The sequence below is a fragment of the Ursus arctos genome, unplaced genomic scaffold (assembly GCF_023065955.2).
Source record: "Ursus arctos isolate Adak ecotype North America unplaced genomic scaffold, UrsArc2.0 scaffold_10, whole genome shotgun sequence".
Lineage (NCBI taxonomy): Eukaryota > Metazoa > Chordata > Mammalia > Carnivora > Ursidae > Ursus > Ursus arctos.
The window spans coordinates 40,666,622-40,694,231 of NW_026622764.1; positions in this window are offsets into that span (position 1 = coordinate 40,666,622).

The window sequence follows — 27,610 nt, forward strand, 5'->3', positions numbered from 1 at the left end:
TTATGTCTAATAGGGAAAATATAAAAATATACACAGATTTGTAATTTTTCCAAGAAAAATGTAAAAAGAACAGAAACTTCTGAGATTGGTTACATACTGGGAATGGCATTAGGATGAAATGAGTGAGGAACTAGTGGTATTTCTCTGAATATAACTTGCATAATTTTGATTTTTGGAACTGTTACATTTACAAAACAAAAGCAATCAATGAAAATGAGTTAAATAAATAAAACAGAAAAGAGAAAGTAAATTTTAGCCTATTTTACTAATAAAACTAAACATAACTGCATTTCAGATAAATAGCACAGCCATGCAAAACAGGGAAAATAAATTCCCATGTAACTGTAAAACACAGTACTCTGATTTTATAGATTCAAGCTAAAGAGAAAAAGAAAGAGCAATTATTAAACTCAAGTTAGCAGGTTTGGTTTCCACAGTAGTATTGAGCAAATAGTAAATATATTGTAGAAAATGGAAGGCAGGTCTCTCCCTGCTGGAAAAGGAAGTTACAAAGAAGGAAAAAAGGGAAGCTAAAATGAATTCTGAAAAATTTAACCATAATTTGATGGAAACAAAATGGACTCAAGGTTTTTATAAATAGATTACAAAGATATATATCTATATAGATAAAAGAGTAAGAAAGGATAAGCGCGTGCGCGCGCGCGCACACACACACACACACACACACACACACACACAAAGAACACACATACATACTAAGAGAAGCATATAACAGACAGATACAGAAACCTCCAGGCATTGTCCATACAGTATGCCTGGAAAAACTAAGAATACCTATGTCTGGATATGGCTAATTTCAGGGCTGGGTAAGAAGAGAACAAGATAAATCTAGGACAGAATATCTAAGGGACAAAAATAAAATGTTATGGACAGGTCAAAATACACAGAATCTAGCTCTTATTTAGACATTTTGAACATTAAAAATAAGCAAACTGAGGGCTTCACGGGGAGGGGGTGGGGGAATGGGATACGCTGGTGATGGGGGTGGGGAGAGCACGTATTGCATGGTGCACTGGGTGTTATATGCAACTAATGAATCATCGAACTTTACATCAAAAACCAGGGATGTACTGTATGGTGACTAACATAATATAATATAAAAAAGATTAAAAAAATAAAAATAAAAATAAAGTAGAGTATAATTAATTACAAATGTAAATTTATGTTTCCATAGTCATGCAAATTAATGAATAACAAAATCTAAAAATGTGCGCAGGGTTTCTTTATAGAAAAATGCTGACAAAAATTATAGAATGGACTGTAATAATAAAACCTCAATTTTATAACTTTCATGAAAATGACGTATTAGCATAATGGGTAAAATCACTGGTTAAATCAAATCACTGGTTAAAACTTGAGTAATACCAAGATATCTACATATTCCCTAGTATTGTCCACTCAGTTATTAACTACAAAGGAAAAACAGTAAGTTTACAATGGAGAATCCTTAACATACCACTTTAATCTGATATACTTACCCAGAATGCAAAACCTAAATATAATTACAAGAAAGTATCAGACAAATTCAAATTGTGGGATGCTCTTTAACATAACTAACCAGTAGACCTCAAAAACTTAAAAGTCATGGAAGATTAAGAAAATCAGAAAAAGCATCTCCAGATTAAAGCCAAATAAAAGACAAGTCAACCTAAAAACAATGTGTGATGATTGATGAATCCATACTTGGAAACAAATTACCTAAATAACATAATTTGGGTAACTCATATAAATGAATATGGTACTATGGACTACATAATAGCATTGAGCCAATCTTAAATTTTCACATTTTAGTAATTCTACTGTGGTTATGTTAACAGAATGTTCTTGTTCTTAAGTAATGCACAATGAGGTATTTTATTTAGAGGTAAGGGAACATGAAGTCTCAAATATTATACACACACACACACATATACACACACATAATATACATTTGCAACATTATATTTAACCATATATATTACCATATATGATATCACATATGATATATATGATACATAATATGATACCTATGATACAAACAGCAGATGTATAAGAGAGATATAGAGGTAAAAGATAAAAATAAATGGGTCAAAATTTAATTATGAGTAAATTTAAGCAAAGGGATACCAAAGTTCTGCTATTCCTCCAAATTATTTACCTTTGAAATTGTATAATTTTTTTTAAAAAAATAAATTCTATAAAACTTCCCAAGAAGTTTATGTAAACATTGGAAGTATTACATAAACTTCAAAAAAACTAAAATTAGCACGAGATTTCGCTGCAGATTTTTAGTAAGAATTGTGAAATGATTTAGAAAAAATATGTCATATCCCTATTTTGGAAAAGTAAAATGTTTACCAAGAGGATGTTCTGTATGGAAGAGTATAACAATGCATTACATTATTATGAAAATTATTAAATAATATGTAAAATATCATATGTATACACACATACCTATATTTTCATAGTGATGTAATAATTCTTTTGTTTTTCTTTATTTTCAATTTTCATGCCATTATTTTTACATTAAAAAAATTCTAAATTTGATCTAAAAAACTAATGTAAACATATCCATGATTCTTTCTTGTCATGCTTTTATTCATGCAATGAAAATTATAGTGTGCAATTATTACAAAAAGAAGCAAGTTAAGAAACAGTATCTAAAGCATATAATACCATATATATAAACCATAAAACACCATAATGGAAATACAATGGATAGATTGCTTTGGGGTTATTTAGAAGAAACAATGGATAAATTTTTAAAATGATGATAATATTCTAACATTTGAGCATTTCATTTAGGTTCCCTGAGTGACCAGTTTAACTGGAAAGTGTAGGATTACAATTTGGGTAAATCGAAAATAATAGGTAGAACTTAGGAACATATTATCTCTCATAATACTTCATATATTAAATTATTTGTGCTTGTTTCAGTATAATTTTTAAAGGAAAAAGATAACATTTGCTGCTTTTAACAAAGATGGGTATAGTGAGTTCCTTTGTCTCAGTACTCATTCTGATCAACTACTTCAAAGATTTCTTTGCAAATTATTTAAGGATTTTCTTTGAACTAACCTACTTGTATTGTAATGTTTGTGTTTTGTGGTCATTAATTGTTGTGTCTGTGTTCTCTGGGAAACAGACCCTGAGATGAGGGTTAGCATGTGAGACGTTTGTCAGGAAGGATATTTGGGATCCCCACTAAGGACAAAAAGGAAAAGAATCAGGATTGGGCAGAGCATGGACTGTGGTAACATCTCAAAATTGACTCTATGTTCTGCAGGTAGAGTGGCCTCTTAAAATTCTGTCTTGAGTTGGGACAAGGAGGCCAGATTGTTACACTCCTGTAATCAGAAGCACTGGATACAGGCTTCTTCAAGAAGGGGCTGTTAGCTACACTGTAAAAATTCCTTTCAATTCTACTAACACAGTTGAGTGATCTCAAGTATCTTTTCTTAGGTAAATGAGAAATGACAAATTTGAGAAAGGCGGTAGTATGGTGAGAATTTTCTAAAGCTACACACAATTCATTAAATTGCCCTTGAAAGCATTAACAGCATATTAAGGCATATGGTATAATCTATCAGTTTACATGTGTAACAATTTCAGTCTCACTTTTAGCTAAGGCCAAACAAAGCACTGAGAAAATTAAATAGGTACCAAGTGTCTCTTCATTCCAAAGGAAAATGCTATAATTATCAGGGCATAGTAAGAGATTGACATATTTTTCCACCGATATTATCGTCCTTCCTCTTGACTATTTGACTATAGAAAGATGATAGTTGAAGATTTGAGGAAAGTGCAGTTATGTTTGAAAGTCATCAGTGTAGTTGTTCAAACCCTCAATGCAAGTGAAGGATGATGCCACCGCTTCATTTCAAGCCCAGTGAGAGCAACCATATGGAAAGTTCAGATATGAGAATATAAGAATTTATAAATGTAACGATAACTCCTGTGTTAGAACTAAAAGGAAAAGTTTATATTTGGAGCTTTTGGCCCTGTGCTAGAACAAAGAAAGTTAACTGCACAGAGAAGAAACAATACCTAAACAAAGACAGGACAAATTTCATGCTTCCCAGACATCAGGTATGAATTCTAACACAAGTCAACTTACAGATATATACAAATGGATTCCACTGAAGATAATCCTCTACAGGACAAGGGTACACAACACCATTTTGTGTGGGGTGGATCGCCAAACAAGTGGCTAAGGGAAGAGGTGATCATGCCATTCTCACTTTGAAATTCTACAATTTACTCACTTTCAAATAAATGAAAATTCCAGAAAGTATTTTTGTACCTGTACGTCCTTCACATAGCATGAAAACAACTGAATATTCCTAGGAATGATCTTAAGAACATTGTTATTTTTTCTGCATGTCATCAGTTGGTTTATTTTTAATTCTTAAAAGTATTCAGCTTTTAAGAGGATTCTTGTCAAAGCTGATGTAACCAATGCCTACGCTGTCGAAGTTAGAACCAAATAATCAGAGTTCATCAAAAAAATGTGTGAGAGCTTTAAAGATTTTCTGAATTATCCTGCTTCTAGCCAAGAATTTGTAAACAGCAAAAGAACAGGATCCAGGCTCAGGGAAAATATCATGTTACAAATATTAGATTTAGCCTGTTGAATAACTGATTTGGTTTCTCCTCTTAACTTCTAGAAGAGGCAGAATTTAAATGGCACTTAGACATGAGAGCCCCTACCTCTGCCAACTGAATCAGGATCCTGCCCAGACGCCAACACATTCACCAAACCTTCCAAAACAAAAATCAATGTGCATGCACACACACTTTCCACTCTCAATTTTTGACAAAAATTTCAATATTGCATGCTTTCACTGTTCAGAGATGTTTTAATGATAATGAAAAAAAAAATCTAAAAAGATACTTTACTAATCCAACAGTAAAAAAGAGGGAAAATAAAAACTACTGACAGGAAAAACAGGTGAGAACTGAAGTAAGGGTTCCTACATATCACACTGTCAAACTGATTGTTACAGTATTTCTTTTTCACTACATATTTTCACCTTACTATACTGGCAAGTGCATTCTTCCTAGAGAATAGATTTTGCAATATGTATTATGTGCTTAATTACATTCCTCACTGATTTGTCCATCTCAACTAAAAACCTCAAAGTGACTCTGCTTGCCCATGAAAAAAATGAGCTGAAAGCAAATAAATATCCAAACCAAAGTTGTTGACTGCTGATAATTCACTCTGATCCTCTTGGCTCTGAAATCCCTTTCTGACAAGCCACATTTATACTGATTAACTTTTGGCAACTGGCAAAATAAGTTATTAAAAATAATCCAGAATAACTCATTTTTAAATTAATGGTTTTATCTCTACATAGGCCCCTCCCTGCCTTCTTCCCTCTTCCTCTCCCTCTGTTTTAGTAATTCATTAGCATTCTTTGCAACATAATTATTTTTGAAATGCTCTAGTTCTCAATTAGTAGTTTCTTCATTTCATGGGAATTACAGATAGAGTACTTTAGGGCTATCACATGCACTATATGGTATTCACCAATGCCATGACTGCCATGATGAATTTTACTAATTTGTCATGTTTATGGATGAAAAAACTGAAGTCCAGGGAATCAAATAGCAAGAATGCAAAAAAGACTGTCAGACTACTTTATTCCTTATTTCCTTCCATTATATCAAGAGACAGCAGCAAATCAGAAATTTGGAGAAATGCATACTCGGATTGACTGAGGTAAATAAAAGTGTCCTGAAAAATAAGTATAAAGAGTAGGTCACCAAACTAAGTTGTGAATATATTAAATTTCAAAAAACGTTACGATTTTTAACACACATCATAAAAACACCACTGAAAATAAGTGCACATTTACTTCAGATGGATCTTGGGACAACCTGTGGTATTTTGGAAAGAACAAACAACTTAGATACATATATACTGAATTTGAATGCTGGTTCTTTCATTCACTATACCAGGGCCTTGAAAAGGTTGCTTTTACTTATTAGTCTCAAATAGCTGGCATATACATTGTGGTATTAATTCATATATTGCAAGTTCATAAATGATAAAATATAAAATGAAATAAAATAAAAAATACTGCAGTTCATAAGTCATAGCAGCTATTGAGTGTTAAGACTCCTTCTTCTAAGTAACTATTATTTGTAATTATAAATACACTAATAATAATAAAAATTTATAGTTATTAAACTTGATTGTGGAATGTAGAATTCTACAGATTCTATTTAATAAAGGAAATAAAACATTAAAAAACTACAAATTATTTCAATTTTTAATAGAAATAAAATATTGATTCTTAAAAATAACCACTTCAAGTAGGAACTATTTAGATAAATACACATTCTGTTTAAGTGTTCACAGATGAAAATAGTTTTATTGCCTTAAATTCACATTCCATTTTGATAAAACCTACATCATCTAACTTACTGACTAACTTGTTCAAATGCTGTCAGGAAATAAGTTTGGTTTTTGGCAATAACCAAATCATCCTCAATGAACAAATTCTACAATATTGAGAAAAATCTAAAGAATGTGGATCTGTCTATAAAAAGGTTGCATCATTCATATATATGAGACAGTGATATAAAGTTCTTAACTTCAACCACCAAGAAATTCAGAAAACAGGTTTGTATCATAAAGTCATAGTCTAAATACAATCTAATAACATTCTAAGCACATTAACTATAAAATATAAATATTATAAAAGAAAAAACATGCATTCATATATATTGTGAAATTTTAAATAAATTATTTGTCTTTGGTGCAAGAACATAAAACTAAACTTCGAGCATTATGTATTAATTGCTTTGAAAGAATTACTTAAAAATATTCTCCAAGTAATTTGAGCATTAGAAGAGATATATATATCTTTATATTTAAAGATTTTTTTCCTATGATATTTGTGAAGAAAAAAATGAATTGGTGTCAATACTCTCAGACTTAAAGTAAAAACATCGTTGCTAAAAGTGAAATAATATGCCCCTGAAATAGTATCAAACTTCATAGTTTTGTTTGTGTGTGTGTGTGTGTGTGTGTGTATATATATATATATATATATATATATATATATATATATACACACACACACACACATCTCAAGGTTATTTTCATAAAATTGTCTTATTAAAACAAAACACATATAACCACTAAAGTTTTTTCCTCTATTATTTTCTGAATTATACAAAACGATCAAGAAATCTAAATAAAGCAACCTTATCTTAATACCCTAATCATGTAAGTGTCTTAGATATTTTCTTACAAGGAAATCATAGCTGAAAGTGGTATTCAGGAGATTATATTGGTAAAAAATAGGTAAAAATTGATGAAGTCATTAAATTTTCAAAAGTTATAAATTATCCTGCAAAGCTTCACTGGCTGCAAATTAGCCTGTGCTGTAGCCCTCTGCTAACAATCTATAGATCATTTTATTATTCATGAATTTTAGTAATTTCAGGACACCACAGGTCATCTTATGCTCATTTATTTGCTAAACACCTTGTGCTAGTATGCCTATGCTGAAAAATTGCTACTATTTACTCCCTGTGAAACACGCAAGCAACAAAGTGCCGATTTTGGCCCCAGACATCCAGTATGCCAGGCTGCACATACATCTTGCTGTCAGTGAAATAAATGAGCCCTTAAATTGGCTGCAAAGCTTTAAGAACTGAAATTTATATGTCTAGTTATCAAACAGAAAGTTCAGAACACCTGTCAATATGAAACATAATTGTGACAAACTGTTACATTTTACCTTTAACTTCTCAGTTTTAATATGGCAGGTTCATTACAAAAAATTCTACAACACCTAAGTCAGCAAAGACAAAACAATCGTGACTTGTGTGTGTGCATGAGTGTGTGTTTGTTTACATGTGTGTATAGAATGGCATTGCCATTTAAACACTGGGTCATACATCGGCAGATGAATAACATGTCACAAATAGCCAGATTATCAGACTTTACTTTGAGGATAAAGTCAAGTCCCAACGGATTTGCTAACTTCAGTGAGCATTTGAATAGCTTCCTGGATTTTCACCTTCTTCACAAGTTACTCTCAAAATATCAAGAACCCTGAGGATAAATAGTCTCTTTTTATTTTAGTTTTTAGTTATCAGAGATTTTGATAGTTTGAAAGATACCAAGTATTATCAGTCAGTCCCTTTACGTATGCTTTACAGATGAAGAAACATTCCTTAAGGGTTATGTGACTTGTCGCAGAAGACAAAGCCAGGGAGTAACAGAGGAAGGGACAGGCTGTAAAAGGGAGGGGGACTTTATAACTCTGACTTCTAAGTAGATAGGACAGTATAACATTAACAGCAACCATAGAAGACACTTATTAAATATTTAAATGTGCTCTTATGTGTTTTATATTAAATCCTGATCACAACTCCAATTTTAGTGAAACTAAGGCACAGCCAGGATGAGGGACTCGCTCAAGTTGGTCATACATAGACTGCATTTTGTGGAGTCATTATTCAAATTCCAGCACCTAATTTTAGGATTCACATATTTAAACCACTATGTTAAAACCCAGAAGCTCAACAATGACTAAAACTCCTGACTATATCCAAGCTACCTCCTTTCTTCACTGCTTCACACCACATGATACTAATTTATACTGTACCATTTAATATATTTCTCTTTAAAGACATCATAGTATTTGATGGATAAATACATACAGCCTTCCAAACAAAGTTTTTTTCCAGTATGTATTCTTTTGTAAGTCCTGTGTTATATATATGTGTGAGAGCCAGTTTTTGTGCACAAACTGCAGGAGCCAAGTGAAGGGTGAGGCAGTAAGAACTTCACTTCTCCACTAGGGTTATACTTTTTTTTTTCTGCTTGCTCAAGGACAGTCTTTCTTTAAACAAAACTGTACAGATCTTTTATAACCATAAGGATAGCATACATTACTCAAACTCATTTTCAAGTAACAATATATTTAATTTAAACTTTCCATTTCATTTGAAATGTTCAAATGAGACATTTGTAAAATAATGCAATGTCCGTATGACTGTATCCTCCCCATCAATATAGCTCACAAAAGAAACCAAGGATTATATCTTACTCTTCTTATGAATTCATTTTGTGTGAAATTCTCAAGGCAATAGAGCAGCTTTAATAATTCTGACGGAAGAACTGTACTTTAAAAATGTATGACACTTTTGCTTTGATTAAATTTTTTCTGATGCTTTCTTTCAGATGTTGGCTCTCAGACTGGTGATAGCCAATGATTTGTCCTCTTGTTAAAGAGGAATGTGATCTGACTGTCATATATTTTGCAAACTGATTTTTCCAAGTCACTCTCTCCTTCATTATATTCATCATATATGCTGCTTCTGCAGCTATCTTAGAAAAATACAAAATTGATTATTTCACATTTGTTTAACTGCTTCTGTTCAAAATTCAATTCTGCATTATACCATCTCGAATTTTAACTTTCAAGTATATCCAGTGCCATGGACTATTTGCAATGCCTACAAAAGTTCCTGACATGTATAAGACTCCACACTGAACAAACTAATTTATAATTCTCTACCTCTCCTTTTTCAATCTGATACTCTATCATGACAATTTTATTATTCTTTTCTCAATTAATTAGCAACCAACAAGCACGTGATAATGATACTTCTAATAATAACTGCAATCAGTACTTCCTAAGCTCTTACTACACACCAAACACTGTTTAAATGCTTTGCAGGTATTTAAAACTTAAATAAACTTATAAAGAACTAAGACCTCAGAAAGGATAATTAAATTGCCTAGGTCACATACTACTAAGTATTGGATTGGTGAATACCTGCAGACAGTCAGAGAGAAGGTTGAGAGCGAACCGGGACTGTATATTTTGCTGGTTACCATCTACTGAGAGCTGGCTAAACTTTCATTCCTGAATTTCTATCAGGTGGCCCTCTCTACCCACAGATCTGTCCATGTCCAAATACGCTGAGTTATCTGATCTCTTTAAGTCTACCCTTAAGAACAAAGATTCCCCTACTTCCTCATTCCTCCACCCCCTAGTTAACTTATCATGGATACTTGATAAATTGGCTTCCATCTACTCTATAACTATTCAATTTATTAAATTTTCTTTTAATTACCCAATTTGAATGTGTTTTGCATTTCCTACTAAACCTTGCTGGATTCCAGGATAATTTACTATGATACTCCTATGTTCACCAATATGATAGCAGGAACTTGAAAAAATTAAGTGATTTGTTCAAGTTCTATAATTTTGAGGATACATTCCAGAATGCTGTTTCTTCTGCTTGAATGTGCAAATGCTAGTTTTAGGAAACACTTTTTTTTTTCCTACTTTCATGGAATGTGAGAAGGAAGAGACAAAGAATCTATGAAATTAGAGTGCCAAATATGCAGAATGCTATAAATAGAAATGGAATTGAAGAAATGTGATAATTATGAAATAAGAAGAAAGTAATCTTAAATAAGAGTCTACTGGGTCATCTCCATTCCTTACATCAGCAGTTACTTCTAAACCATCTTGGAAAGGTAACTACATAGACGTATTCACACATATTCAATCTGCAGAGGATATACTGTGACAGAATAGGAAGTGTTATCAGTGTACCATAATACTTAGAGTGAAAAGTGCTTCCCTTTCTGTGTTTTATGCTAAGAGATTCATTCTCGATTCCTCTTCCATTTATAGAATGCTTTCAGTAGTTTTACTGCTTTGAAATTTCAGTTAGCTCCTTTTTATTATATTTGTGATGATCACTTTTTTTTTAATTATTTTTTTCTTTTTCATTGAAAAGTTGTGGTAGGAAGAATAATGCCCCCCCACCAAAATCTCTGTATCCTAATGCCTAAAACCTAAAATATTTTAGGTTACATTGCAAAGAGATATTAAGGGTTCAGATGGAAGTTTGCTAATCAGATGACCTTAAAATAGGGAGAGGATCATGGATTATCAGGTGGGCCCAGTTAAATCATGAGAATCTTTAAGAGTAGAAGAGGAAACAGAGAATCAGGAACTGGCAGTGTGAGCACTTTGCCCAGTGGTGCTGGCCCTGAAGATGTAGGAAGGGAGCCATGAGTCAAGAAAAGCAAGTGGCCTCTGGAAGCTGGAAAAGAAAAGGAAACAAATTCTCCTCTAGAATCTCTAAATAAAGAGACTCAGCCCTTCCAATACCTTGATTTTAGCCCAGGAAGACCCAGAAAAGACTTCTGACTTACAAAACTGTAAGATAGTACACTTGTGTTAAGTTGCTGAGTTGGTGGTAATTTGCTGTAGCAGCAATAGAAAACTAATGCAAATTAAAAGGAAATTTTTTAAAGATTTATTTATTTTAGAGAGAGGGAGTGTGTGTGTATGGGGAGGGGCAAAGGGAGAAAATCTTCAAGCAGACTCACCCACTGAGCAGGAAGCCTGATATGGGACTCAATCCCACAATCCATGAGATCATGATCTGAGCTAAAACCAAGAGTCTGACACTTAACTGACTGAGCCACCCAGACACCCCAAAAGGAAATTTTAAGTAAACTATTTCACAATAGTTAACATAAGTATTTCCACTATATTTTCTGTTAAAAATTTATATATTAATTTTCTAAAGCTTTTTCAAATTTTATTTTTACTACAATAGTTCCAGAATAAAGTCATATATAACTAACACCAGCCTAGTTGAAACAGAATATTTTTGTCCATTATTACTTTCAAAGATGGACAAAGGTTTTGAAAAATATTATTATATCATATATTGAAAACCATAAAGAATTTACTATTTTCAGATCTTAAAATACTAAAAATAAAAGATATGTAATAAGATTATAATATGATTTATCTTACATTATTTGTGAAATTTGTTAGAAACTGATATTCACATAAACACAGATGAAAAAATTACAATAAACCTCACAATACTTCTCTCTCTCCCTTTCCTTATCTCTAAAATATATATATACAAAATATACATATATTTAAGTATATATATATATATACATTTGAATAGACTCATTCTCATTTATTTAAGTTAAATTTGAAGTTAAAAATCCGCAAATAAAATTCTATGATTAAGTAACTTCACTGTGAATTATACCACAAGTAATAAAGAAATATTGTCAATTTTGTACAATCCTCCTAAAAATTGAGACAGTCAAGAACCCCTTCTAAGCTAATTTAGGAGGCCAGAAGTATGCACACACCAAAATCACATAAGAAATTATTAAAAAATTGTATTTACTAAGAACATAGAAAAAGTATTTAAAGTGTTAGCAATCAAATACAAAATTTAACTGCAAACTCTCACCAAACAATAAGGAATAAAAGGGGACTTCTTTAATCTAACAAAGTCCATCTATAAGAAACCTACACTTGGGGCGCCTGGGTGGCACAGCGGTTAAGCGTCTGCCTTCGGCTCAGGGCGTGATCCCGGCGTTATGGGATCGAGCCCCACATCAGGCTCTTCCGCTATGAGCCTGCTTCTTCCTCTCCCACTCCCCCTGCTTGTGTTCCCTCTCTCACTGGCTATCTCTATCTCTGTCGAATAAATAAATAAAATCTTTAAAAAAAAAAAAAAAGAAACCTACACTTGACATCTTATTTAACAAAGACTGATTTCCTATTATTATTGGGATCAAGGAAAGCATATCTAATCACTACTCCTGCCCAATAATTTTTAGAGGTATTACCCAGTAAAATAAAACAAGAAAAAAAGCACAGAGCTTGAAAAGAAACATAACTGTCTATATGTAAACATTATGGGGACTCTGTAAAATTCCTAAGAATGCACAAAGAGCTACTAAAAGAAGTGAGGTTAGCAATTTTGAAAACTATCCCAATAAAGACATTGTGAAATTAGCATAAGGATAAACTAACATATCAATAAAACAAAATATATAGCCTAGAAATATACCCACACATATAATATCAATTGCTGAATGACAAAAGTATCAAGTTAATTCAGGGTGAACAGATTACTTTTTTTTTTAAACAATTTATACTGTACCATCTAGATAAGCCTGGGCAAAAGATAAGAATCAACCCCCACTTTACTCCCTATACAAAGTTAATTTGATGACTCATAGAAGTAAATTCAACATCTGAAAAAATAAGATTTAAAAACAACAGTAGGAGAAAATCTTTGTGGCCTGAGTTAAAGATTTTGTGGGTAGGACAAAGAGCATAAACTGTAAAAGAAAATAATGATAAACTGAACTTTGTGGGGGGGGGGAACCTTGTTAAGGAAATGAGTAAGCAGGCCATACACTGGAGAAAAATCCAAAACCCTTATCTGATAAAGGACAGATGCCCATAATATAAAAAGAAAGTATACAACAAGCTAAAAAAGAAAAATGAAATAACTTTTTAAATGAACAAAAAATATAAGTAAAAATTATAAATGGCCGGAAGATCTGAATAAACAGCAATGGTAAGGAATGAAAGGAAGCTCACTATTATCAGTCATTTGGGAAACGCAAATTAAAGAGCATTGTGATACTATACTATTACAGATCTACTGGACTGGAAAAAATCAAAAGCAAAAACAAAGATAAAAAAAAAAAAAAAGCAAAATAAAGCCCAGCAATAAAAAGAGATGACAGGACATTTAGGAAAGGGAATGCTCTTATACTGTGGGAATGCATATTGATTCACCCACTGAAAAAGAATTCAATAGTCTTAAAATTTTATGTACACTTATATGACCCAGCAACCCCACACTGAGATATGTGTTCAAGAGAAACAAACATGCTCATGTTCACAAGACCTCTACACCAATATTTGTGGCTGCTTCATTCACAGTCGCCACACATTTGAAAGAACACAAATATCTATCAATTGAATGGCTAAAAAATTTATTGTATGTTAGTTCAATGGAGAATATAGAAAATAAGAAACACAACAACATTGGTGAATCTCAAAGCATTTTGCTAACTAAAATAAGACAAACACACAAAGCTCTTGACTGCATGATTCCATTCCTATGCCCCTGTGAAAATGACAAAAATATAGAAACAAAAACAGATAAACGGTTGCAAGACCCCAAGGTTGGGAATTATTGACTGCACAAAGGATCATGAAGAAAATATTGTGATTGTGGAAATTCTCTTTATCTTGATTTGGATTGTGGGTATATACATTTATCAAAACTCATCAATGAGAACATATCAATTTTAAGTCAATAAATATAACAAAAATGACTGGGTAAAAGTTAACGTGAGCATAAAATTATATGTTAATTTCTTTAAGTTTATATCCTGCAATTTCTAAGAGAGGACGAGTCCTTGTTTCTCTTTATTTTCAAAGCAACAAGTCTGTCAAACAATTTATGTATTAAATAAGTATGTGTTGACTAGCAAATTTGACAAATCCAGTAAATAATTCTAATACATAATGAATATAACATGGGGACTAAGTCAATGTGATGGGAAAAGAAAGAAAAAATGAGTTCGAACTATTGAATCAAGATCTCCAGAAAGAGAAATTACAACTAATATAGGAAGGAAGAGTTTCAGGTGGGATATGTTATGCAACAAATGTTTGTGTACCTCTAAAATTCAAATATTAAAACCCCACCCTCAATGAGATGGAATTAGGAGGTGGGGCTTTTTAAGGTAATTAGAATTAGATGAGGTCATGTAGATAGAGCACTCATTAATCAGATTAGTATCCTTTAAAAGGGTCAAAGTTAGTTTTCTCTCTTTTCCTGCCATGTGACAACACGATAAGAAGTTAGCCATCCTCAGCCCAGAAAAGAGCTTTCATCAGAACCCAACAATGCTGGCACCTTGATTTCATATTTTCAGCCTCAAGAACTATGAGAAACAACTTGTTGATAAGCCATGCAATTTATGGTATTTTGTTACAGCAGCCTAAGCTGACTGAAACAGAGTACTCTGAGATCTTATTTAACAAGATACGTTATCAAGGACTCTTAACATTTCACTGGCTTAAAAGGCAAGCTAATGGAAATCTGTATCATTTTTGGAAATATATAAAATATAACAAAGGAATTAATTTGTTATGCACCTGCCACTGTGCTTAACAATTCATACATATTACCATATCAAATATCCAGAGCTAACTTGTGGGTCAGGTGCTCATGATGTCTTCATTTCCATTTAAGAAAGGAAAACAACTTGCCAAGGACACAGAGTGTAGAACTTGAGGCTGTAGCTTCATGACTGTCAAATTCCATTTTTTACCTTTATAAGATGTTGCCCCTCCAATGGTTAACTGCCCAATCAGTGCTATAAGTGCAAAGAAAGAGACCGTGGTAAACCGGGTATTAACTGCTAAGAAACTCTCACAATAGCTCTTGAACAAAGGGACTCAAATTTAGAACACACTGTATTGAATTTCATGGGGATAGAACATTCAAACAAATCACATTTAGTTCTCGATGGAATGTGAGAATTCTTTACAGAAGTAAAAGCTGAGTAATTTGATTGCACTACAGTAATTGGAAATGGGTGAACAGAGTTTTCGGAAGCGGGGGATAACCTTAATGGAATTAAGATAATCCATTCCTTGTGCATGTGCGATAGCAAATAATTCAAAGTAAACTATAAAAACTACTGTGTTCTTTGCATCGAGATACAACAGTTTATTAAGTAGGTTAAAGGCTAAGCTGTATTACAAAGAGTTCCCAAAATATAGTGGATTAAGGAATATAGGAATTTATCTTCCTTATAACTGTCCTGAGGTAAGAGGTCCATGCTCGTAAGACAAATCTGCCCCATGGATTCACTCAGCAACCAAGATCTTTGCCGTGTTTCTCTGCTATCCCACAGTGCATTGGCCTTGCCTGTGGTACCAAACTGAATTTCCCATTGTCCATTTTCAAGGTTGTGAAAAGACAATATGGGAGAGTGGATAACTAATATTTTCAAGAGCCAAAATTGTCATACATAATTTAGCTAACTTTTCTTTGTTAAAAGATTAGTCACAGGCCATGCTTCACAGCAAATAAACTAGGAAATACAATCACTATTAGATGGCTGTATCTCCACTTATAATAGAACAAAGGAGGAATGAACTTTGGCCAATGGCCAACAGCCTTCACCTCTTGTTGGTATGTCCACGTGTGCTAATGTATGTGTCATAGCACAACTGCATGTACCAGCAATGCACCAAAGTTAATATACTCCTATCACAGTGCATTCGTTTATGAAATGTAAGGATGAAATGACATTGTTCTGATTTCCACTGTTTAAAAATAACACTTAGATCTTTTTTTCTCCTTCCATCCATTTAATAGGCTAACCTCTGACCCCTTATATTTTCAGATGACTACTAATATTCTACTTTATCAACTGATCATAAGCTCTTTCAGAAGCATAGCACATGCACTACATGTACTTTAAAGCTAGATTTGTGGTGTAAAGCAAGGTTGTACAAATAAGAAACATTAAAAATATTACTTATGAAATTAAGATGCAATTTTAAAGCTATGCATTCTGTTTTTGGTAACACAACCAAAACAAAAACATACCTATTTTTACATACTTGTTCTATTTCAACTCATAAAACTGAGCTCACAAAATAAGGAGTTTCTAATTTTAGACCTACCTAAAATGTGCCCCCAATTGACTTTACATTGTAAAGTACTCTTTAAGAGTACTCTTTAAGAAAGTGCATTCAGAAATTCCTTCAGAAAACATAAATGTGTTTCCTAAGAAGCATGAGCACTTCAGCACTCATTCACCCCTAACCTCCTTTCCCAACCTTTAAAGATCAGCTTCATCCCGATGACTACTCTTCCAATAAAAATTTAATGCAGACCAGAACTTTGAGAGGAACATGAAATTTAAAATTTTCTAGAAGCCACATTTTAAAAAGTTGAAACCACTGAAATTTTATATTATATTTAACCCTATATACCTAAAATACTAACATTTCAAAATGTAATCGATACATAAATATTGCTAACATAGTTTATGTTATTTTGTATACTAAGTTTTTGAAACCTGGTATGCATTTCACACTTACAGCACATGTAAAATCTGAATATCAAAAGGTTCAATACCTACGCACATGTGGCTAGTGGCTATTGTATTAGATGGAGCAGTTTTAAAACAGGGAAAACTGAAATGATTTTTAAATATATTTTAGCAAGGAAATATATGAAACAACAAACAAAAACTATTAAAGTTTACAGAATTCTGGAAGATAAAAATCCAATTGAAATAATATAGGAAGAAGCAATGACAACTGCAAAAGCAAATAACGGAAGAGTTAAGCACCTGAATTTCTGAACAAAAAAATATGCCAAGCACAAAAAATCCACAATGCTAGTGCCTAAAAATAACATTCCAGCTATATTTTAGGAACAGTAAAAAGGACAGTTGCTTAAAGCAGAGTGAGCAAGGCAGAAAGTCTAGGAATTAAGACAGGACACCCAACAAGGACCAGATCAAATATAGCCCTACAAAAATCATAATATAATGGCTTTTACTGTAAGAGAACTGTGGAGATACTGGAGCACTCTGAGCACGAAAGGGACAAGATTTAGTATGTATTTTTAAATATCACTCAGAGTTCTTAAGAATATGTTATGTGGACAAAGGATCTTACTGTGTTGAGACTGAACTGAAAGTAGGTGTAGTAGTTTCTGAGAGCCGCCATAACAAACACCACACACCAGGTGGCTTAAAATAACGGATTTTTTTCTCTCTCAGTTCTGAAGGATAGAAGTCTGAAATCAAGGTGTTGGACACGCCTTCTCTGAAATTCTTAGGGGAAGATCCTTCCTTGCTTTTCCTAGCTTCTGACGGTTGCTGGACATCCTTCAAGTTGCCTGATCTGTTGGTGCAACGCTCCCGTCTCTGCTGCTGTATTAAATTTCTTTCTTCTTATAAGGATACCAAGCATTACATTAGGGGCCACCTTAACCCAGGATGACTTCATCTGAACTGATGATCATCTACAAAGACACTATTTCCAAACAAGGTCACATTTACTTGTACTCACACCTGCAGTGAGGACTTGAACCTATCTTTAGTAAAGGGGATACATTCAGCATCCAATGGGGAGTGAGGATGGACGCAGTAGGACCAGATAGGAGAATATTTTAGCAAAACAGATGGGAGACTGCCCTGAGTGAAGACATGCAGTAAAAACCACATTGGATCTTTGGATAGAGGCTCTGTGCCTTCTTTGTAGAAAAGAAAATAAATGCTTGGGTTGTGTGGTTGTGGGTGTTTTTCTCCCTTGCAGTCATGAATATACTTTCTGTACCATTCTCGATGGTAAATAAGAACACCAGTGAAAATCTGGGACATTGTATTCCCTGAAAGAAAAGTAAAGCAGGGGATCCACAGAGTTATAGGATAGTGAGCGAAGTAAAGGTATGAAGGCAGAACAGTGTGTATGTGTGTGTATACGTGTGTGTGTGTGTGTGTGTGTGTGTGTGTATGCGCACATGCCTGAGTGGGGAAGGAGAGGAGAGAAGGAAAGTAAGTGCCAAATTAATTTGAAAAATGTGAAGTAAATATTTTCAAAGACCAACATTCCAGACAGGAATCTTTTGGTTAATGAGTTTCCCCTTCAAATATAGAAGAGGCTATTAATTAGCTGTTCATTTGAATAAAGGAAATAAAGATAACTTAAGAAATGGAAGTCCAGTAGTAATAGACTCTTAAAAAGTATCAAGATGCTATCAGACAGCAAATTTAATTGTACTTCTAATACTAATTAAATATATTAACAACTTAATAGGAGGTAGAGAAGAGTGTCATTATAAAGTAGTTTTTAGAAAATAAAGAGACTAATATACATATTATCTTTTTTTGAGCTCAGATAAAAGTAAACTGCATTTAAAAACTATTATCTTAAAGGGTTTTAACTCTAAAAACCAGAATATTTAATGAGCTCTTTCTTAGAATTTAAATCCAGTCATTGTTTATTTATTTTAATATCCTATCATCATCCTTAATAATCATGCATGTGTTACAAAGAATTACAGGTTTAATATATGTTGATTGATTATTTCCAGTGTACAACATTCATTACCTATCTTTGGTAGTTCTGTATTTTTAAATGTATTTAAAATTTTATCTTCATGACTGACACTTCTGAAGAGGACAATTTATTCTCAATAAGGAAATGATTTTGCAGAATTTATTACTAAGATGGATAACAACTGAGTTGGCCCAAACTTCAGAGTAGCATGAAATAGTGCAATAAATGAATCAGCAATTGAGGTGTAATAATGAGGACTTCTGAATTTTAGGGATCCTTGAATTTGGAAATCTATTTGGTTATTCCTCACAGAAGAGCTGCAATATCCATAGATATGCTGCTTAAATCAAGTTTTCTGTGTTAGGAAAATGATTTGTAGCTTTTGAAAGTAAGGTTAACAACTGGAAAAGCGAAATAATATACAAGTAATAAGCACGTAAATTTTAGTAGCTTTTAAGTGGAATTTCAAAGTTTTCTTAAGCTTTTAAAATGTTCCAGAAGGGGGCGCCTGGGCGGCGCAGGCATTAAGCGTCTGCCTTCGGCTCAGGGCGTGATCCCAGTGTTCTGGGATCGAGCCCCACGTCAGGCTCCTCCGCTAGGAGCCTGCTTCTTCCTCTCCCACTCCCCCTGCTTGTAGTCCCTCTCTCTCACTGGCTATCTCTCTCTCCCAAATAAATAAATAAAATCTTTAAAAAATAAAATAAAATAAAATATTACAGAGGGACTAAAATGTAACTCTGGTATTATTTTCCTATTACTATTTAATACAAATAAATATTTTTTTCTGCATAGTTGCTAAAGTTTTTATTAATTAACCAGAGTCAGCTTTCACGTTAGTACCCTTGAACAGCAACTTAGGACTTAAGAATTTGACTGTGATAAACATTGATTATTGATTCTTCTTTAACAGCAAAACTGCAGAAATTTCAGTCAATTGTGTTGAAACCAACAACTATATTGCACTTAATTAATTTAAACTGATATTTAATCAAAATAAATTTCAGGTATTAAACTATCCCTAACACATATTTATAAATTAATTAACTTTTAATTCAATTTAATATATTTTACTTAAACCATAATACAGCAATATACTTTGGAAATACATTTATCATAGCATATATATGTATTATGAAATAGCATGAAAATGAAACATAGATGTTTATTATGATTAAAATTATAAATTTTCTACACATATTTTAATAGAACTTTTTATATCAATTAGTTCCTGAATCTTCTTCACTAAGGAAGTGGTTATATTCCTAATTTGGCAAAGGGAAATATTCTGGGACAGAGAGATCAAATTGTGTCAGGATACCACTTCCTTGCTTAAGGTCCTTTGCACCTAAGACTTCAGCGTTTTGTTTCCTTTAACTGCGTATTTGCTCAACATTTATTATTTACTTATTAAAGATATTTCCTATCCCCTTCTACTCATCCATCACTAACATGGGCAACTGGGTATGCCATATCTTCCCCCTAATGTGGTCCACAGGCACCCCAGCAGTCCACATGCTTTGCCCACACATGCCCCCACCCCATGGTCAGTTCCATGTGTGTATCTCCAATAGCATTCAGAGTGGGCCTTTGCAGACAGTTAGTGAGCACACACAGAAAGCCAACTTAAATCTACAGGAATGGAGAAAACAAACGAGAGACTCTCAGCAACCAATCCAGCTTTGCAAATACAAACTCTTAAAAATTCCCCCACAAGAAGGAATAAGAAGTGTGGAGCAGACACATCCATAATAGGGAAGGTCTCAGAATGCTCCAGAATGTCTGACAGGGCTGATGGAAGGTAAATCTTTCCTGAAGACAGTCAGTAAAGACTGGAGGAGGCAACTACTTCTTAAATGTGAAGACGACAATGCAAGGGTCAAAAAACATGGTCAAAAAATCATGGAAACATGACACCACCAAAAAGAAAGCAAGAAAGCAAGCAAGAAGGAAGGAAGGAAAGAAAAAGAAAAAGACAATTTTCTAGTAACTGCCATCAAAAAATAGAGATCAGCAATTTGCCTGATACAGACACCAAAATATTTGTTTTCAGGAAGCTCAGTAAGCAACAAGAAAACACAGAAAGACATTTCACTGATCATTAAAATAACATATGAAAAAACTTGAGAAGTTTAGATAAAAACAAATAACAGAAATTCTAGAGCTATGGAGATCTATGAATAAAATGTGAAATACAATAGAGAGCATCGAAGAAGATTTAAACAGAAAAAATAATCCATGAAGTAGAAGATACATTATTTGAAATTATCCAATCAGAGAAAAACAAGCAAAAATAATATAAAAGAATGAAGAAAACCTACATAAATAATGGAATATCATGAAAAGAAACAATCAATGCATTATTAAAGTCCCTTAAGAAGAAAAGAAAAAGAAAGGGGCAGAAAACTTATTTAAAGATGTTATGCCTGAGAACTTCCCAAATCTGGGAGACTTATAAGTATGTAGGTTCATGAAGCTCGTAGATCCACCCTAAAATTTTAATACCAAAAATTTTTCTTCAAGATACATTATAATAAAACTGCCTAAAATCAAAGATGAAGAGAATTTTAAAATAGCAAGAGAAAAAGAACTCACATACAAAGGAATCCCCATAGACTACTATAACTGGCTTTCTTAGCAGACACCTTGGAGGCCAGGAAAGGTAGGATGATATAAAGTGCTAAAAGAAAATAACAGCTAACCAAGAACATTTTACTCACCAAAGTTGTCTTTCAGAAATGAAGGAGAAATACAGACTTTTTCAAATAAAAGTTGAACTGATCTTACAAGAAATGGCGAAAGGGGGGCGCCTGGGTGGCACAGCGGTTAAGCATCTGCCTTCGGCTCAGGGCGTGATTGCGGCATTATGGGATCAAGCCCCACATCAGGCTCCTCCGCTGTGAGCCTGCTTCTTCCTCTCCCACTCCCCCTTCCTGTGTTCCCTCTCTCGCTGGCTGTCTCTATCTCTGTCAAATAAATAAATAAAATCTTTTGAAAAAAAAATGGTGAAAGGGTTCATAAAACATAAAACATAAAAACAGAGGAAAAATATAAAACACACTGGTAAAACTAAGTATATAGTGAAATTGAGAATATGCTAATATGTCAATTTGGTGCTAAAAGCCTAACTCTAGTACAAAGATTAAAGGATTAAAATATTAATAAAATGACTATTAGCTACAGTAATTTGTTAATTATAAATAATTCAAAAAGAGTTAAGTTATGATATAGAAAATATAAAATGGCTTGGGGGAGGTAAAAGATATAGTTTTTGTGTGCAATCTAAGTTGTTAACAACTTAAAATAGTCTATTACTGTTAGCTCTATAAAACGTTTTATATAAGCTTCATGGTAACTACAAAGCAAAAATCCACCATAGACACCCAAAAGATAAAGAAATCAAAACATACTACTATAGAAAATCAGTAATTCATGAAAGAGGGGGTCCAAGATGAAGGTAAAGTAAGATTCCTCAACTTATCCCCTCCCATGGACATACCAAATCTATAGCTAGATATAAATAATTTCCCTCTGAAAAAGACAGGAAAACCAAATGAACAGCTCCTCTACAATAAATGACAAAAGAACACTGAAATGGGTAGGACAGGCAGAGACACAGTCACACACACACACACACACACACACACACACACACCCCAACCCTACCCCCCAACATGGCAAGACACTGAAAAAAGCACTCAACAAAATTTAACATCCATTTACCATGAAAATGCTCAATAAAGTAGGTATACAGGGAACATACTTCAACATAATAAAGGCCATATAAGACAAACTCAACCTAATATCATACTCAACTATCAAAACCTGAAAGCCTCTCTTCTAAGATCAGGAATAAGATAAGTAGGGGTGCCTGGCTATCTCAGTCAGTTATGCATCTGACTCTTGATTTCAGCTCAGGTCATGATCTCAGGGTTGTGAGATTGAGTCCCATGTCAGGCTCCACATTGGGCGTGGAGCCTACTTAAGCTTCTCTCTCTCCCTCTCCCATACCTCCTCTCCTCTTAAAGAAAGAAAGAAAAGAAAGAAAGAAAATAAAGGAAGGAAAGGAAGGAAAGGGAAAGAAAGGGAAGGAAAGGGAAGGAAGGAAGGAGAGAAAGAGAAAGAAGAAAAAAAGAAAGAAAGAAAAAGAAAGAAAGAAAGAAAGAAAGAAAGAGAAGGAATGAAGGAAAGAGACAAGTATGCCCATACCCACTTTTATTCAACACAGAACTGAAAATTCTCACCACATCAATTAGGCAAGAAAAAGAAATAAAAGGCAACCAAACTGGAAAAAAAAAAAAAAAAAAACTGTCACTATTAGCAAATACATGATACTACATACAGAAAATCCTAAAGACTCCAGCAAAAAAAACTGTTAGAATAAATGAATTCTGAAATTTGCAGGATACAAAATTAATATACAAAAAATCTGTTATATTTCTATACACTAATAAACTATCAGAGATATCAAGAAAACAATCCATTTATAGTTACATCCAAAAAAGTTATAAAATACCTAGGAATGAATTTAATCAAGCAGGTGAAAGACATGTACTCTGAAAACTCTAAGACACTGATGAAAGAAACTGAAGAAGACACAAATGGAAACTATTCCACGCTCATGGAATGGAATAATTAATATTGTTAGAATGTACATATTACTAAAGTAATCTACTTTGTGATCTAGTAAATTAAATCTAGATTTAATGCAGTCTCTATCAAAATTCCAATGGCATTTTTCACAGAACTAGAATCAATAATTCTAAAATTTGTATGGAACCACAAAAGACCCTGAATAGCCAAAACAATCTTAAGAAGAACAAAGCCAGAGATATTTCAAACTATATTACAAAGCTATAGCAATAAATATGCTAGTATCATAAAAACAGATACACAGATCAATTAAACAGAATAGAGAGCCCAGAAATAAACCTGCACATATATAGTCAATTAATCTATGACAAAGGAGGCAAAAATATACAATGGAGAAAGGACAATCTCTTCAATAAATGGTGTTGGGAAATCTAGTCAGCTTATATGCAAAAGAATGAACCTGGACCATTATCTTACACCATGTACAAAAATTAATTCAAAACAGATTAAAGACTTCAATCTAAGACCAGAAATCGTAAAACTCCTCTAAGAATATATAGGTGATAAGTTCCTTGACATTGGTCTGAGTGATATACTTTTGGATTTGACTCCAAAGGCAAGGGTACAAGCTAAAATAAGTAAACAGGATGGGACTACATAAAACTAAAAAGCTTCTGCATGTGGAAGAAACCATCAACAAATACTAAAAATTATATTGCCAACAAATTAGACAACCTAGAAGAAGTGGATAAATTCTTAGAAACATACAATCTACCAAGACTGAATCATGAAGAAACTAATTATGAACAGACCAATTATGAGTAAGGATGTTAAAGCAGTAATCAAAAACATTATTTTCATTACAACACATATAACTTTGCTAGCAGGCATGTAAAAGAACATTAATTTTGCATATCTTATAGCATTTTTAATTATGTAAAAAAGAGCAAAACAAATATTTATCTAATCAGACCACAAAGGCTGTCAAAGGTAAAATGTTAAATACACTGAAGTCAAAGCATAACCATTTGCAAAAACAGAATTCCACAAAAGCCGATAATTACCTTTTTTTAAAGATTTTATTTATTTGAAAGAGACAGAGAGACAGAGACAGCAAGAGAGAGCATGAGCAGGGTGCAGGAAAAGCAGGCTCCCCACTGAGCAGGGAGCCCAATGTGGGACTCAATCCCAGAACCCTGGGATCATGACCTGAGCCAAAGGCAGACACTTAACCAACTGACCCATCCAGGTGCCCCCAATCATTACTTTTATATTTAATTAAGGAATACATATATATTAAGTAGTGCATATTGTCTTATATATAAACATACATATCTGTACAATTGTATAAATAGTAACTTTCTTCTAATCTTTCATGATATATGAAAATTACTGCAAATCTAGCAATAGTTCTCAAGTTAACTGAATTTCTTGGCATTCTTTTATTCTCATTCTCTAAACTACAACAGAAAGTAAACAGTTTTTAATTGTATCATGATAGAAAATGAATTTCACTGTATGCTGAGGAACAAATCCAAGTAAATTTTCTTTAAAGAACCAAAATTAAAATTAGCTTAAAAAACATTATGGATTCAGCATGAAGTTTACTTAAAAACATGTACACTAAAATGGTGGTTCTCAGACTTCACAATGCCTAAGAATCATATGGAGAACTCGTTAAAAGAATTTCTTGACTCACCCCCAGATAATTAAGGTTGTGTATATGAAGATCGGGGCCATGAATCTTCATTTCTAATACATTTATAGGCAATACTGATTCTGCTAGCCCTGGACACATTACTTGGAAACCACTGTGTTAAAACACCAAGCATTTTCTGAAGATTTTGAGCAGATGTTAAGGGGGGAAAAGGTGATTAAAAAGATAAAACAGATACTTATGGCTATTTTCCTTTAGAATTAATAACGAAACAAAAACATTATTGTTAGTATACTGATAAAAATAGAAGATTCTAATTCAAACTCAGGAAAGAATGGATGAGTCATGCCTAGATTTTAACATTAGCTCCACCCACTAGTTTATGACTAAGTTACTGAAATTTCTTGGACTCAGTCTCTCTCTGCAATGTGCCTCTATTAAAATATAAAATATTGTGAAGAAGAGCAAACAACTCTTTGGGAAATTGCTTTAACTAAAGCTAATCCCTGATATGTGCCTTGGCACAGATATTATTTTATAAAAGAATATTTTAATGAACTAATGTTGCCTCAAAAAGCCATTGTTGAGCTTTATCTATTCATGAATTATATAGGATTATGTTAAAGAATTAAAGTTCATGCTTTATTCTCTAATTTTCATTAATGTTAAAGTTGGAAGACTTTTTGTCAATCTCCTTACCTGTTTTTAACCATTCAATACATCACCATGTAGAAATAAAATGATATCAAAATCATTTATCCTAATAGATTGTGATGTTAAATAGAAATATTTCTGAAAGTTTTAGATGTCTAATTATTTATATTTATCTGACAGTAGGATTAAAGTCTTTGGGGGATGTAGGTGGGAAGAATGATCAAGTCTCTGGATTCATAATTTATTAACTATAAAATGCCTCTCTCAATTTTACTCTATTCCCTCCATTTTCAATTTAATATTTAAAATAATACATTAACCTCTCCTTCTAAATGAGAAAGAGGCATTATTAGTCTGAACTCATCTTGTTAAGCTATTATCTTTTGATATATTTTAATTACAAGTGATAAGATGTATGTGACCAGGTTGGATGAGTCCTAAGAATAATTCTATAGAAAAATTCTGGAACAGATTTCATTCAAGATAAAAACACAAATAAAAGGAAACTAGTCCTTTATAAAAAGAAAAAGACATTTTTTTTTCCTATACCTCCCTTTAAGATGGAATGTGTGGTATGACTGGGGCTGCAGCAGCCGTCTTGCAAACATGAGACAACAAGCTCCCTTTCTCCAGATATTTTGTAATGTGAAATAATGGAATTATATTGAGTGAGTGAGCCACTGTTGGTCCAATAAACTGCTATTTGCTGTCAAAATCTCACACTAGTAAAGAATATTAATGTATTTTAGCAGCTATGTTCAACATTTTTTAAAGGAAAAGTGATTTGCTGAACTAAATTAGTCTCACAGAGATATGATATGTACATATAGGATATTTAATATATATGGAAAAGCATTTCACTGAACTGATCTGTATGTACATTCTCATACTACATCAAAAACTCATGGAAGAGGTAGTGATGTCATCACAGATCTCCGTCTATCTTTTTTGTTAACAGTAACAGTCATCTCATTACATGTCTCAATATAATAGGAAAAAATACATACATATATTTTAAGATATAAATCCAGGGCAACTAAATAAATAATTTTCCTTAAACATGTTACTATTCACATATAAAAATGATTACTTAGATTGGAAAATAAGAGATTAATAAATCAAATGTAGAAAAAAAATTGTCCACACCTGTTAAAACTGTTGTCTCTTTGGGGCACCTGGGTGGCTCAGTGGGTTAAGCATCTGCCTTCGGCTCAGGTCATGATCCTGGGGTCCTAGGATCAAGTCCCACATTGGGCTCCTTGCTCAGTGGGGAGCCTGCTTCTCCCTCTTTCTCTGCCCCTCTCCCCCACTCATGTTCGCTCTGCTCTCTCAAATAAATAAATAAATAATCTTTTAAAAAAATTCTCTTTATCACCACTGAAAAATATGTTGCATAAGTATTAATATATTCATGTGAACAAGCCTGTATACACATATATACACAAAGATGGAGAAATACCATTTTTTAAGTTTAAATAAAATCTTATAAAGAGCACTATTTCACTTTTATCACAATTGTAAATGTCCTTTTTCAAGCAGAAAAATTATGCATATGCTATTAGTAAAGGCATGCACACTTGCAACTAGTAGATAACTAGTAGATAATTAAGTTCTGGATACCTGATGCACAGCATAGTGATAATAGTCAATAATACTGTATTATAAACTTCAAATCTGCTAACAGAGTAGATCTTAAATATTTTCACCACAAAAAAAGAAACAGTAATCCTGTGACATGACAGAGGGGCTAGCTAACTATGGTAATCATACTGCATTACAT